Consider the following 13,883-nt stretch of genomic DNA (forward strand, 5'->3'; position numbering starts at 1 on the left):
TTGTTCACCAACTGAATTAGTGACCCCTTGACCTCTAGTTAACCTTCTTTGATACACTTAGAGTTACAGGTTGTGATTGTGCAGGAATAGAGAAACCTCTAGTTGACCTTCTTTGATTTACCTTAGTTATGGATTGCATAGACGTAGGAGTAGTCTGTAGTTGTTGTTCTTGCTGACCCTCTTGACCAGGAACTCCTTGAGGTGTCATAGTTACTGGAACTGTAGACATGTCTCACCACCACTTAGTGCTTGATATTGATCTTCCAAGGGAAAGATATGACGAGGTGACTGAGTTTGGAGTTTGAGCAGCTTAAATGAAAATACATCTTCTCTGAATGATACATCTCTACTCACAGAGAAGATGTTAGTTGACATGTCATATACCAAGTATCCCTTCTAAGTGCTAGAGTATCCCATCATGACACTTGTACTTGCTCTAGTCATGAGTTTACCATGCTCAATTAACACCTTGACATAGCACAGACACCCCATTACCCTTAGATGATCACAGTTTAGCCTTGTACCATACAACTTCTCATAAGGGGACAGGAACTAAATGACTGAACTAGGCAGTCTATTAATGATATACACTGCAGTTAGTTCACAATAACCCCAGAACCTTATTGGGGTTTCAGCCTGAAACCTGATAGCTCTTGTTACCTCTAGGATGTGTCTATGTTTTCTCTCAGCAACACCATTTTGCTGAGGAGAATATGGACATGTTGTTTGATGAATTATACCATTATCTTGAAACAACTTTTGGCACAATGAGTTGACAAACTCAGTACCATTGTCAGTTCTGATCACCTTGACTATTTTTTCAAATTGTGTCTTGACATATATATATAAGAAATTGTTGTACTTGATAGAAGACATCTGACTTAAGCTTTAATAGAAACACCCAAGTAAACCTTGAAAAATCATCATCAACTATAAGAAAATATTTGTTACCATTCATGGTTGGCACTTTGTATGGTCCCCACAAATCCATGTGCACAAGATCAAAATAACAAGTACTTTGAATATTAGTTGACAAAAATGGTAATCTAGTCTGTTTAGCTCTAGGACAAATGCTACATTGCTTTATTCTATCTTCTATGACTTGTACTCCTTGATCTACAATCCTTTTCAACACACCAGTTGAAGCATGTCCCAACCTTTGGTGCCACAAATCCACTTCAGCTTATGTCTTTTCCATAGTTACTTCAGTAGTTGCTTTAGTTGCTACTGCAACTTTATTCTTTGACTGATCTTCTAGTATATATAAGCCTCCATCAAGCTTCCCAATCCCCTTCACCTTTCCAGTATAAAGATCCTGGAACACACATAAATCAGAAATCAGAGAAGAAGTTTACGGAGCAATGCCACTCCTTAGCCACTTGTGACACTGACAGGAGACCACATGAAAACTATGGGATATGATAGACATTTATAATGTTATTTCCTTCTTATAAACAGCTAGTTCCCACATGAGTGACCATTGTAGTATCACCATTTAGTAGATACACTTTTTTTGGATTTTCTAACACTGTAACAATCATGTTAAGTAGCAGTTCTGAATTACCAACCATATGATTGGTAGCACAAGTATCTATAATCCATTTCTGTGAACCAAAAGAAGCTAAACAATCAGAAATACCTGCACTTGTTACATTGGCAGACTCAATGGATGTGTTGACAGTTGACAGAGTTATTCTTGTTTATCAGTTGCAAGATTTGCTCATATTGCTCCTTTGTAAAGGCTGCATTTCCAAGATGACTTAGTTGAGTCATCTGACTACTTACAGTTACTGATTGTCCTGCATCTTTAGTGTCGTAACCATTTTGATCCACTGGATAGTCATGAGAACTCAAAGACACATTATAGGTTGTGTTTGACCCTTCATGCCTGAGCTTCTTCTTAGCCTTATAGTCTTGAGGATAACCAACCAATTTCCGGCAGTTCTCTTTAGTATGCCCTTTTAAGTTTACAGAAATCACATTGCACAGTGGCATTTCTTTTGTACTTTTGGCCTTGGCTTCCACCTGCTCCATTTCTTGCATACATGGCTAGATTAAGATTCTTCCCATTAGTTGCAGGATTCATACCCAGAATCCCTACCTGACTTGCAATAGATTTGTGACTTTCATCACTTACTATCATTGCATAAGCTTGGTTAACATTTGGGAGAGGGGTCATAAGCAAGATTTGACTCCTTGCTTGTGTGTAGGACTCATTTAGACCCATAAGAAACTGTAACAGCTTCAGTTTTTGCAAATGTAGTACTCCTTTGATTTATTACATTCACATTCAGGTAAGTCTTGAGAAATACACAGATACTGAGGCTGTACCTTGAGACAATATAGCAATCTCCTTGTGCAGGTTGAATCATCTGGCCCCATACACTTAGTTAAACCTTTCAAACAGTTCATTCCAGACAGCACTAGCCATAGATGCATACATAATTCCTCCAACTCTTTAGAAACAGAATTCATGATCCATGAAAGTACAATTGCATTCACTCTCTCCCAATGACTGCTTAATTCAATAGAGAACTTGTCTTTAGAGCATGTTGCATCAACCATGCCCAGCTTATTTCTCCCTAGTAAAGCAATGCACATGAATCTAAACAAGATTGAGAAGTTCTCAACTCCTGTTAACTGAAAAGAAATGATTTGTATGCCACTCACATCAGAAGGACAAGAGAGGATGATTGTAATCCAAGGTACTTGGAGTAACTCTGGAACCCACAGCAGGATCAACAAAAGCATTTTGATTCACCATTGTTGCAAACCTTCAATTCTTGATTCAAGATTCTTTGATTTTTCCGTGAAGAAACTAATACACCAGAATCGATCTTGCTCTACTAGTTTGCTAGTGAGTAAAGCTCTGACACCATGTCATTAGCCATGCACTGCTATACTACTTGATAGCAGTAACTTTAGATGAATAACAGATGAAGAACAGATTGAGAGGAAGAAGAAGAAGAAGAAGTATGAGGTAAGGAGAGAGATTATTAGAGAGTGAGTAGTTTCTGTTGTATTCATCATCTTTCAATGTACATAGGCATCTACATTTATAGGCTAGTGAATGGACTAACTAACTAGCCGTTAGTACTTGTGCAACTGAGTGTATACAACAGAAAAGTAACTAGTCTATTATTCCTTCTTCTTGGTTCTGCTCCACTCTCCTCTTCATACTTCAACAGTTTTCAAGTTTATCACAGCACTTCGTATTAGATCAATAGTCGAAGGTGTGTAACTATGTATAACCAATAGTTAAATTTCCGTTTCACTTAAAATATGTCACTATACGAGGACAGGACCCCCAGCTCTTCCAAATTCACAGATAAGTTAAGGCTAAAGCAGGCAAATAGAAATCGAGAGCTGGCAAGTAGTTTTTTTTTTTTAATTTTGTTTTATGACAGAGAAATCTGTCTGGGGCCAAAGCTTAGGACCAATCGCAGCCTTCAAAACTCGGGGATAATGGGCCCGCCAGTCAATCCTTTTCCACATAAATACGAGGCTTAGTCTTGTGACCTAGTCACAAGTCCCTTGACACTTGAACTAAGCCCTGGGGGTGGAGCAGTTTATGAGGTTATCATTGAATTTCTGGAAAGTTTCTGTAATTGATCATATATCAATTTTTCTTTCTTTTTATCTCATAAATTGTTTTTGTTTTTTCATACCTCCTGATATTCATCAAACATGGTAGAAATTCCTACTTTAAAGGAACAATAAGAATTCATCTACTTATCTCAAGGGACTCGGAGTTGTAAAAGAAGTGCCACGTGCAGGCACAAAATGCTCCGCCTAACAGGGGCACCTAGACCAAAAAGTGGTACACATAAGCTGCTAAAGAACCAATAAGATGGTACAAAAAGGAAGATGATATATGATCGAGAAGAACATAGGGAAAAAGAAGAGAAACCTATAACAATAGCATGTGGTAACCTTTTAACCAAGACTCCGAAGCTCAAGAGCCTTTTCTCATTTCATTTCTCCCAAACGAGGAGAAGGCATAAAAGTGTTGAATCATGTGACCACTACGTCTAAGAGCTTAAAATCTTAAACTGTTAGAGAAGGGATATATTTGTTTAGGTAATTGACAAAGGGCATAGGAGATGTATCATTTCTAGAGCACTTCGCCATTAGCTTAAATAGCAGCAGTCACATGTCAATCGTGACGATTAAGGAAGTTCATCGTAAACGAGCCCAACTTCTTTATGCTCACTGATGTAATTCCAGCATCCACTGAATGCAAACTTAATGAAACTTCTACTTTACCTAATAAAGAAAATGTCAGTTATGAGGATTAATTCCTCTAAAGTTTAGAATACAAACATGGAGCTGTTGGAAGCACCGGGAGGATCACCAGTAATTATCAAATCCCATCAGACTGTGTGCTTTGGGAAATTAAAATAAGCCATCCATAACTTAGTGTATCAAACTGCTCTATAGGTATGTTTTTCACCTTTTATTCAATTCAATTTTTATTAGATACATGGGAATGTAAGCTTCAAGAGTTTTCACCTAATTGACACTTATTCACGACATATAACATGATTGACCTGGTACCTCCTATACAACTGTAAGGACTTCATCTTTTAACAACTGGTCTGTGATGCATTGGATACCTAATTACTTTAAAGAAAGCTCTAATTTTTTCTGAAGGAACTGACATGCATCAAGCACAGTCTCAGGTTTGATGTAACCAAATGATACAAGACAAACAAGGAAGTATCAAAAACACACTCCAAATCAGACCACTAATCTTAAGGATCCGAGGACCTTTTTGGAGACCACTCTCGGATTCAACAAATAAGAGCAAGAATGACGAGATTACAAGGTGTTTAACACACTAAGGCAACCAACAACCAAATTAAGTTACACAACAAGAAGAATATCACAACAATAATGTAACAACAACTCACGGCTTCCCTTAAATCAAGAACAAACTAGTACAAACGATTACAAGAATAAAATGAACAAAGGATAGATAGTTAGACCTTGATTGGTATAATCTTAAGAACCCAAGAACATGTGATACTCTTGGACCCTTAACACTACACACAACGGTTAACCTAACTCCTACGTTGACACGAGGGACTTTACCTCCTCTAAACACCAACGTCTCAAGCCATGAATGCAACACTAGTGATTCCACACTAGTATCACCCTAGTTTCGGATTGCCTCCTAAAGAGAAGAGAGGACTTGTCTTTCAAAGTGTTATACAACTTACAAATATCATCCAAGTCTCCCTAGTAAATGACCTAACATATTCTATTTATAGTAGGTTACAAAAATAGTGTGAAATGTCCAAAAGATCCCTTAGTCAAATGCTTCACTTTAGGTGCCCTTGGAGTGTAGTTTGTGGATTGTTTTGGAGCCTATTTAGGCCCTCCTTTGCACTTCACTTGCACGCTCAAAGTCTCGGGTTCAATACATCTCACATATGTCCATCTCCGTGGTCATTCTCGTATCATCCTCCCCTTCTTGAAAAAAGAGGATTCGACCTCGAATCCGCTCCTTGCAAAATCAAAGAAGGACAAACAAGCAAAATATCCTCATGACATGAGGGCTAGGATTAGCAAAATACACACATCACATGCCATGCCGAGGTGGGACAAACTTGGAGTATACCCACGGGTCCTTTGTGTTGAACATGAAAACCTTAGTACAAATGGCACAAAGGAAGAGGTCATCATCAACAAAAAGAGGTAAGGAAGAACCTTGCCTTCCTTTGTTAGCACCCACAATCAAACATTGCTTGTCGTCTTGACCAAGCATCAAGTGGGAATTGTAGAAATTCCCACATTCCGAGAGGGTGCCGGGGTCAAATGGGAGAAGTAGCCAAGGGTCTAAGCCGAGGCTAACCCTTCCTTCCCCTAGAATGTCACTCCCACAATCACGCATGACATTTACCTTTAAGAGAAAACTAATATTCAAGAATAGAGAGATACGGCCTAGAAGTCCTACCTCAAAAAGACATATGCCATCATTTACAACATTTCCATACACATGATCTCTATGAACAAAACTACTAGCAAGGCTTTTACCATACAAGATGTTCAAAGAGTCACATGCACCATCAAGATCAACCCTATAAACACCATCACTAACTTGAGATTTCTCAAGCACACCACACATATGCTCAAGTAGTGGAATACATTCATGAGTAAGTTGATCTTCATTCATATCCTCACTAGTTGTTGGCAACTCACATACCAACATAGACTCACCTTGGCTTGCACAAGGGTCAACTAGTGTGTGAATACTCTCGTCAATTGGTAATGGAGTCTTACTCAAGTTATAAGGGCTAGCACTAGATGGACACAAATTATTCTTGCGAGAAGAATCAATTTCGTCATCTAAAGGATCAACTAATGCTTGCGTACTTACAACAAGAGTTTGATCCTCCCGCGACCTAACATCACTAAAAGTATCACAAAAGGACGACTCGAGCACCTCTACCCTAGGCAAAACCGCAACTACACCTACTTGGCTCCTACTAGCCACAACACAACATACTAAGTTCATAGGAGTGTAGGGGATGGCGTTTTTACCTCGTGAGCTACGGCCTTCCTCTTGATGTGTGTCCGGGCATCCCACTTGCTCCCTTTGACCTACGATACGATCCAACCTTTCATTTGCCATAGCTAGGTCTCGGGAGATAGTGTCAAGGTAGGCCAAAATGACATTGGTGGCATTGTTGTCCATGGGTTGAGAGGTTGAAGTCGCGGGTTCCCTTGTAATTGTACCTAAAAAAAAAGAAAAAAAAAGAACAAGCCTACAAAGCAAAACACAAGTTAGTTCAGAACAACCTCACCACACTCTCACACACTTGATCGTATCACACTTGGATTCACAAGTATTGCAAGTCGGCTTGTAGTTCGTGATGAGTTGGGGGGTGAGTCTACTCCTTGGTCGGAATGGATACTTTGTTTGAAAACTCAAGGAATGATGTCCAAACTTGAACCAAGAAATTCTACGATTCAACTACAAGAAAAGCACAAAATAATGTAGACACGAACAATGGATGCAAAGGACTAATTGACAATCTAGTAGGAGTTTACTAGTTTGTTAATTAGTTCTAGGATCAACTAACGAAACCAAGAATCAACAATTAAAAACTAGAAAAATCCAAATTTGAGCTTAATTATTGATGTGAACAGTAGCAAGTGGTGACGTGGCAGCACGCAATTTGTCTCAGGCCCACACAACTTAGTCACAAATTTGAAATTTTCAACCTTCACACAATTTCACAATTTAGAATGAAAGACAATTGGTTTTGGAGGGAAAGTATAAGTCTTGAGTCTTTTGTAAGTTTATTCTCAAAAAGATGATCTTGACTTGTACTAGTTCCACCAAATAAGGCTCCTTGATTTAGGGATAGTAGTTGAAAAGTGGATGTCAAGTCTAGGAAGTGATGGTTCAAGTCTTCTCACAAACAACTTTACAACTTTTATCTTCACCCTTCTTGAATCTATTTGCACTTTTTGTTGGTTATATTATAAGACTAGGTGAAGAACAAGATGAACATACAACAACAACTTCAAGAACACCACCACAACACAACAACAATGTCCACTCCAACGGCTAGCAACAACACACAACACGGCCAACCTTCAAGGTTCAACACACGGCCACTTCAAGTCCACAATACAAGGTCAATATGTTAAGCTCAACTTTAGATCTAGACACCTTTGTGTTGGTGAGAAAGAAACCAACACAAGAAACACACTAAACAAACAAAATCCTTTCAGATCTAGCTAATAACTCTCGGCCAAGACAACTTCACAAGACAACAAACTCTTGGCCAAGGCTTTCAACACAAGTTTGGTGATCTCTTCCCAAGATTGATTTTGTGAGAACAAAATTAAGCCTTGAGCTTTGATACCAAATGATACAAGACAAACAAGGAAGTATCAAAACACACTCCAAATCAGTCCACTAATCTTAAGGATCCGAGGACCTTTTTGGAGACCACTCTCGTATTCAACAAATAAGAGCAAGAATGACGAGATTACAAGGTGTTTAACACACTAAGGCAACCAACAACCAAATTAAGTTATACAACAAAAAGAAGATCACAACAATATTGTAACAACAACTCACGGCTTCCCTTGAATCAAGAACAAACTAGTAAAAACGATTACAAGAATAAAATGAACAAAGGATAGATAGTTAGACTTTGGTTGGTATAATCTTAAGAACCCAAGAACATGTGATACTCTTGGACCCTTAACACTACACACAACGGTTAACCTAACTCCTACGTTGACCCAAGAGGGACTTTACCTCCTCTAAACACCAACGTCTCAAGCCATGAATGCAACCCTAGTGATTCCACACTAGTATCACCCTAGTTTCGGGTTGCCTCCTAAAGAGAAGAGAGGACTTGTCTTTCCAAGTGTTATACAACTTACAAATATCATCCAAGTTTCCCTAGTAAATGACCTAACATATTCTATTTATAGTAGGTTACAAAAATAGTGTGAAATGTCCAAAAGACCCCTTAGTCAAATGCTTCACTTTAGGTGCCCTTGGAGTGCAGTTTGTGGACTGTTTTGGAGCCTATTTAGGCCCTCCTTTGCACTTCACTTGCACGCTCCAAGTCTCGGGTTCAATACATCTCACATATGTCCATCTCCGTGGTCATTCTCGTATCAACGGGTAATATTATTAACCAAATAACTTTCTCCCTACCAATTCCCAAGACGCATCTGGAAGGTATTTGAATTACAATATGAAAGGTCAGTTGTTGCTGAAAGTTCTTGAATATATTAACCTCAAGGTTTTCTGGTTCTATCTAACAACCAAATGATAAGGGAAGGGTTGAAGTTTGAGAGGCTAACTGAGTCAACCCGAACTGCCATGGCCATCAGAGACGTAAGAGAAAGAACAAGTTGGGAGGCTGACTTTTATCAGAGTTATTTTCATGCAATGCTTGTACTTGATACTTCTACTCATCCCATCGTTATCACATGAAAATACACAAGGCCTCATATCTAACTTGCCATTTCATTCTACACTAATGAGCATTTGGATAAAGATGATTTAATATAACAAACATGATCGTTTACCCTAAGATTATCTAATATAACAAACATGACCGTTTACCCACCATCTGTCATATGCCTTTACAAATCATAGTTCTGTATATAAGGAGACAAACACATGAATATCAACGAATACATGTATGCCATTGACAGTTATAACAATACTCACAAATGGTACTTTATTTTTTTAGAGTTAATGGTTCAAAACACACCTAAAGTATCCTAATTTTTTGAGTTTCATACCTAAACTATCAAGTGTGTGAGAGTTTCCTACCTAAACTATCACCAACTAGTTAGCAAAACACACCTAAACTATTAGTTGGTGTGTTTTGCTAACTAGTTGGTGATAGTTCAGTTATGAAACTCACAAAACTGGAATACTTTAGGTGTGTTTTTCACCTTCCACTCTTTTTTTTTTAACAATTAAATTTCAAAAAATCACAGCTAGGGGGGAAATAAGCAACACAAAGAAGAGAAAAGCCAGAAAATTTGCTGGTGAGAGTTGAAACTGTGAGTCTATCGATTACAACACCTTGATCTAACCTATTGGGTGCCCCCACTGGCCAATTAATTGTAAATTCGCAATATTTTAGAGCGGAAAGCACAAAACTTAACCAAAATTTACGACTTTATGAATGCTAATGAATCAATGTGCACCAAATTACAACTCTAAAAAAAAACATTACTCGCCATGCCCCAAGAGAGTCCCTTCCAAGAAGCATTTCCAGACTTCTCACCATATTGCCAAACCAGAGCCATTGCAGTAATCCTTTTAAACAAAGCATTAGTGAGTCATTCCGTTTTAGAACCAAAACATACTCTCTAGCCCTATTTATTTGGCAATCTTTTCCTTTTCTATCCATCTTAAGGGTGTGTCTAATATGGAGAACATGTTTTTTAAAATTTTTCCATGTTTGGTTGATCAAAATTTTTGAAAAGTGTCTTCTACTAAGAAAATAAGTTCGGCATCCCAAATTGATTGTGTCACCAACCCCCGACCTCCAAACACACCTCACCCCACCTCCACCTTCACAAAAGCTCCCAAGTCCCATCTCTCCACCCCTACTCCCCACCCCCATAGTATTTGATTGTTTTTGCCTAGAGTATACATAAAATAATTTTAGCCAATATTTTCTGCTTACATACCAAATAGCAAAAAAGAAGTTCTGCATTCCACATTGATTGTCTCCTCCTCACCCCTGACCTCCAAACACACCTCATCCTCACCTCCTCATAGCTCCCACTTTTCCACACTCCTACTCCCCACCCCAACCCCATAGTGTTTGGTTGTTTGCCTAGACTATATAATAAAATCTTTTAAACAATATGTTTTGCTTACATAAAACATTAGCAAATAAGTACTTGCTCTATCCCAAAAAAAATGTCTCCTTTTATGTTTAGTTAACTTTCCAATTCCAACAACCTACGTGGCAAATCTAATACTATAACAAGATTAAAGGACTATACACATCTTTAATTTAATTTAAGAATGCAAGATTCAAAAGTCTCACTTTTTTATCTCTTAAACTCCATGCTCAAGCCACTTAAATTGAGATACAGGGAGTAATAGAACAACTTATATATATATAACAAACATTTTCCTTTGCACCATACAGGCAAACACGCCCTAAAAGTTGCAATCTTTCTATTACTCATGCTAAAAATTTAAAAAAAAAAAAAAAAAAAAAAAAGGACTAAAACTAGAAAAAGAATTGTACATTGCAAAGTAAAAATACCATTCAACAACACTGGAAACATGTATAGCCCAAGTAGGTAAGGAGAGAGCATTAGATGGTTCATTGAATTGTAAAGAAGAACCCATTACACCTATTTCTGAAGCACATGCTGCATCACTTCCCACCATTACTGTTGCCAGAGCGATTCCAGCGAACTTTAATGCACCGAACTGGGAGTAATTGCGATCTTTGCTTTGAAACGAGGGTAGATTTGGAATTTGCAATTTGTGAGGTGAATTGGGTTTGTTTTGGTTGTGGGGAGAAGGGCAATTTGGGGATAGAGATTAAGGTAGAACTTGCCATAGTTTAGTTGTTGGAGTTGCAGGTGAAGCAGTGAAAAGTCATAAATCAAGAAATTACTAGATATTATCCGTGGCACGAGCATTTTAACAACATTAATGTGCAAAAAGATTCAATTTTGGAAAAGATTATTTCTTATTTATTTTAAGTATTTAGTATATAGAAGTAAAAGAAAAAAATATAATACAATATACATATTTAGTGTAGTTATTTAATAAGAAATAAAAAAATATTTATAAAAAATTATTATCATGTATCATTCATTTACAAATATCTAAATAAAAATATTATTAAAATAATATATAAGGATAAAATTAATAAATATAAGGAAAAATTAATATGCATGTATAATCATTTTATTACATCATAAAAATTAGGATAAAACTAATAAATATAAAAAAAAAAAAAAAGCATATGCACGTGTAACCATTTTATTTAGTACTATATCTAAGTAAAGATTGAGGTGACTAAAATTACCAAAATACTCTTGATAGTCATTCCAGCATTCACTTATATATAGTAGTAATTACTCCCTTTACACTTCAATTGGATGTGGTGTGCAATGGTTTCATAATATACGGCACTAGTATAGTATAGTACAATATAATATTTGAATAGATTGTATCATTCAGTGTTGTTTAATGAAAGTTTTATTGTTTGGTTTAACAGATATTGTATTGTAACTGATAAGTTTATTAAATGCCCTTAATTATTATAGAAAGTTTACTTTAGAAAATTTGAATGCATTTTTTTTAGAAAAAATACATCTTTTCACCCCTGAACTTGTCCGCTCAACTCACTTTAGCACTTCAACTAAAGTTTAATTTATTTACACTCCTTAACATCTTTAAAGTGCATTAACATTACCCCTAATGCTGACGTGGCATTTTAAAAAGGAAAAAAAAACGTGTGAGTCTTTTAAAAAAAAAACTATTAATTTATATATATATATAATAAAAAAAAAATTAACATTTTCCTCTCTTCTTCTTCTTCAAAACCCCACCCCCATCCCACCCCCGCCCTAAATTCTCCTCCCCAAATCCACCACCCCCCACCCCGCTTCTCCTTCAACTATCAATTCCACCACCACCAGCCCCACTTCCCTCCCTCATACCCTAATTTCTTCTCCTCCAATTATCAAATCCTTCAGCCCACCTCTAATTTTTCTTCTTCAATCCCTTGACTTCTTCTTTTTTCCAGCACAATCTGAAATTATAAATTCAAAAAATCAAAGTATACTTGATAAAAAAGTCAAAATACGCAAAAGTATCATCATGAATTAAAAACTATGATGCAGAAACAATAAATGAAGTTCATGGAGATAAAAGAATGAAATTGGATTTGAAAAAACAAAAATTATCTTTGTGGATTTGAAAATTTGAAATTGAAATTAAAGAAAAGTTATTATTAGCGGTGGTGAATGATGGTGATAGTGTTAATGGTGGCGGTGGTGCGTATATTCTTTTGTGGATATGTTTTAATCGTTTACGGTGAGTTTTACCGGAATATGAGAGGGAAACATAAATTATTTTGCCAGTGTTTATATAGGCAAAATAAAGTGAGATATAGCTGATGAAGATTGCTTCCTACTTGAAAATTCTTTCAATTTTGGTTGTGTTGTTCATATATCATGTTAAAAAATCGACGTGGCTTAGGTGTTTGATCGTTGATTTAGAGAATTTGGTGTTGATTTGATTAGATTTATCAAGTGAATTGAATTTTTTATCACTAATTTATGATTTTTTTTATGAGGGTTGAATTTGATCGGTAAAAATGACATTTTTCGACTGAAATTGGAGATTTGGAAGAGGGGTGGGGGGGGGGATGCTAGAAGCTAAGGGTGAGTATGAAGAGAGAAATAGGGGGTGGGGTATATATATATATATATATATATATATATATATATTGAAAAATAAATATTTTTTATATATCAAAATAGTATATATATATATTTATCTTTTTTAAAAAATACATAAAAATAGCATATGTGTGGGATTACTTTTAAAAAATATATAATTTCTTACGTGGCATGACATGGCGCTGATGTGGCAATGACATGGTGCGTGTGTAGTTCACTCTCCATTGTGAGACTGGGATTGTGATTTTGAGGTTACTTGAAAGTTGTTAAGGGGGATAAATAACCATAAGTTAAGCAGTGCTAAAGTGAGTTGAGCGAGCAAGTTCAGAGGAAAATGACGCCTTTTCTCTTTTTTTTTGCATGCTACGGATGTGTTTGGCATGGAATTCAAAAGAAAATCAAGAAAATAAATTTTTTCTTACTTAAAAAATTCTAAAAGCATTTGTATATATTTAAAATGAAATAATAAAAATAAATATGATAAGGGGAAGAGTACTTTTTAAAAATATTTAGCGATAGGGGTGGTGGAGTAGGGGTCGGGATAAGGGGTGGGGGTAAATAAAAAATCTATTTTTTTTTAAAAAATATTAATTTTAAAAAATTATTTCTTTTTCTTTTTTTTTGGGGGGGGGGGGGGGGGGGGGGGGGGGGGGTGTAAGAATTTTTTTTTAAATTTAAAAAAAAAATTAAAAGAAAAAAAAATAGTGGGGGAAGGGGTTAGTAGGTGGTGGGTGGTGGGTTGGGGGTGAAAGTTGAGTAAGAATAAGTTTTTGAAATACTTTTAAAAAGTAAATTAAAAAAATTGAAAAGGGTCTAAAGTGTCCTTCGACTATATAAATTGGTGCAAAAATATCCTCCATCTACCTAATGGGCCTGAAATGTCCCTCACTTCCACCTATTGGACTATTTTGCCCTTCTATTTAACAAAATAATTTTACCCCACTTAA

At 36.4% G+C, this 13,883-nt stretch overlaps 1 long non-coding RNA gene across 1 annotated transcript; it reads right to left on the bottom strand.

The window, feature by feature from the left end:
• Positions 1 to 906: 906 nt before the first annotated feature.
• On the bottom strand, positions 907 to 3,805 carry LOC107866751. Its single transcript, XR_007057709.1, has 2 exons — positions 1,640 to 3,805; positions 907 to 1,315 (listed from the first exon to the last, which is right to left on the bottom strand). It is a non-coding gene; the product is annotated as an uncharacterized LOC107866751 (long non-coding RNA).
• Between the last annotated feature and the right edge of the window lie 10,078 nt (positions 3,806 to 13,883).

The sequence above is a fragment of the Capsicum annuum genome, chromosome 1 (genome assembly GCF_002878395.1).
Source record: "Capsicum annuum cultivar UCD-10X-F1 chromosome 1, UCD10Xv1.1, whole genome shotgun sequence".
Taxonomy (NCBI): Eukaryota; Viridiplantae; Streptophyta; class Magnoliopsida; order Solanales; family Solanaceae; genus Capsicum; species Capsicum annuum.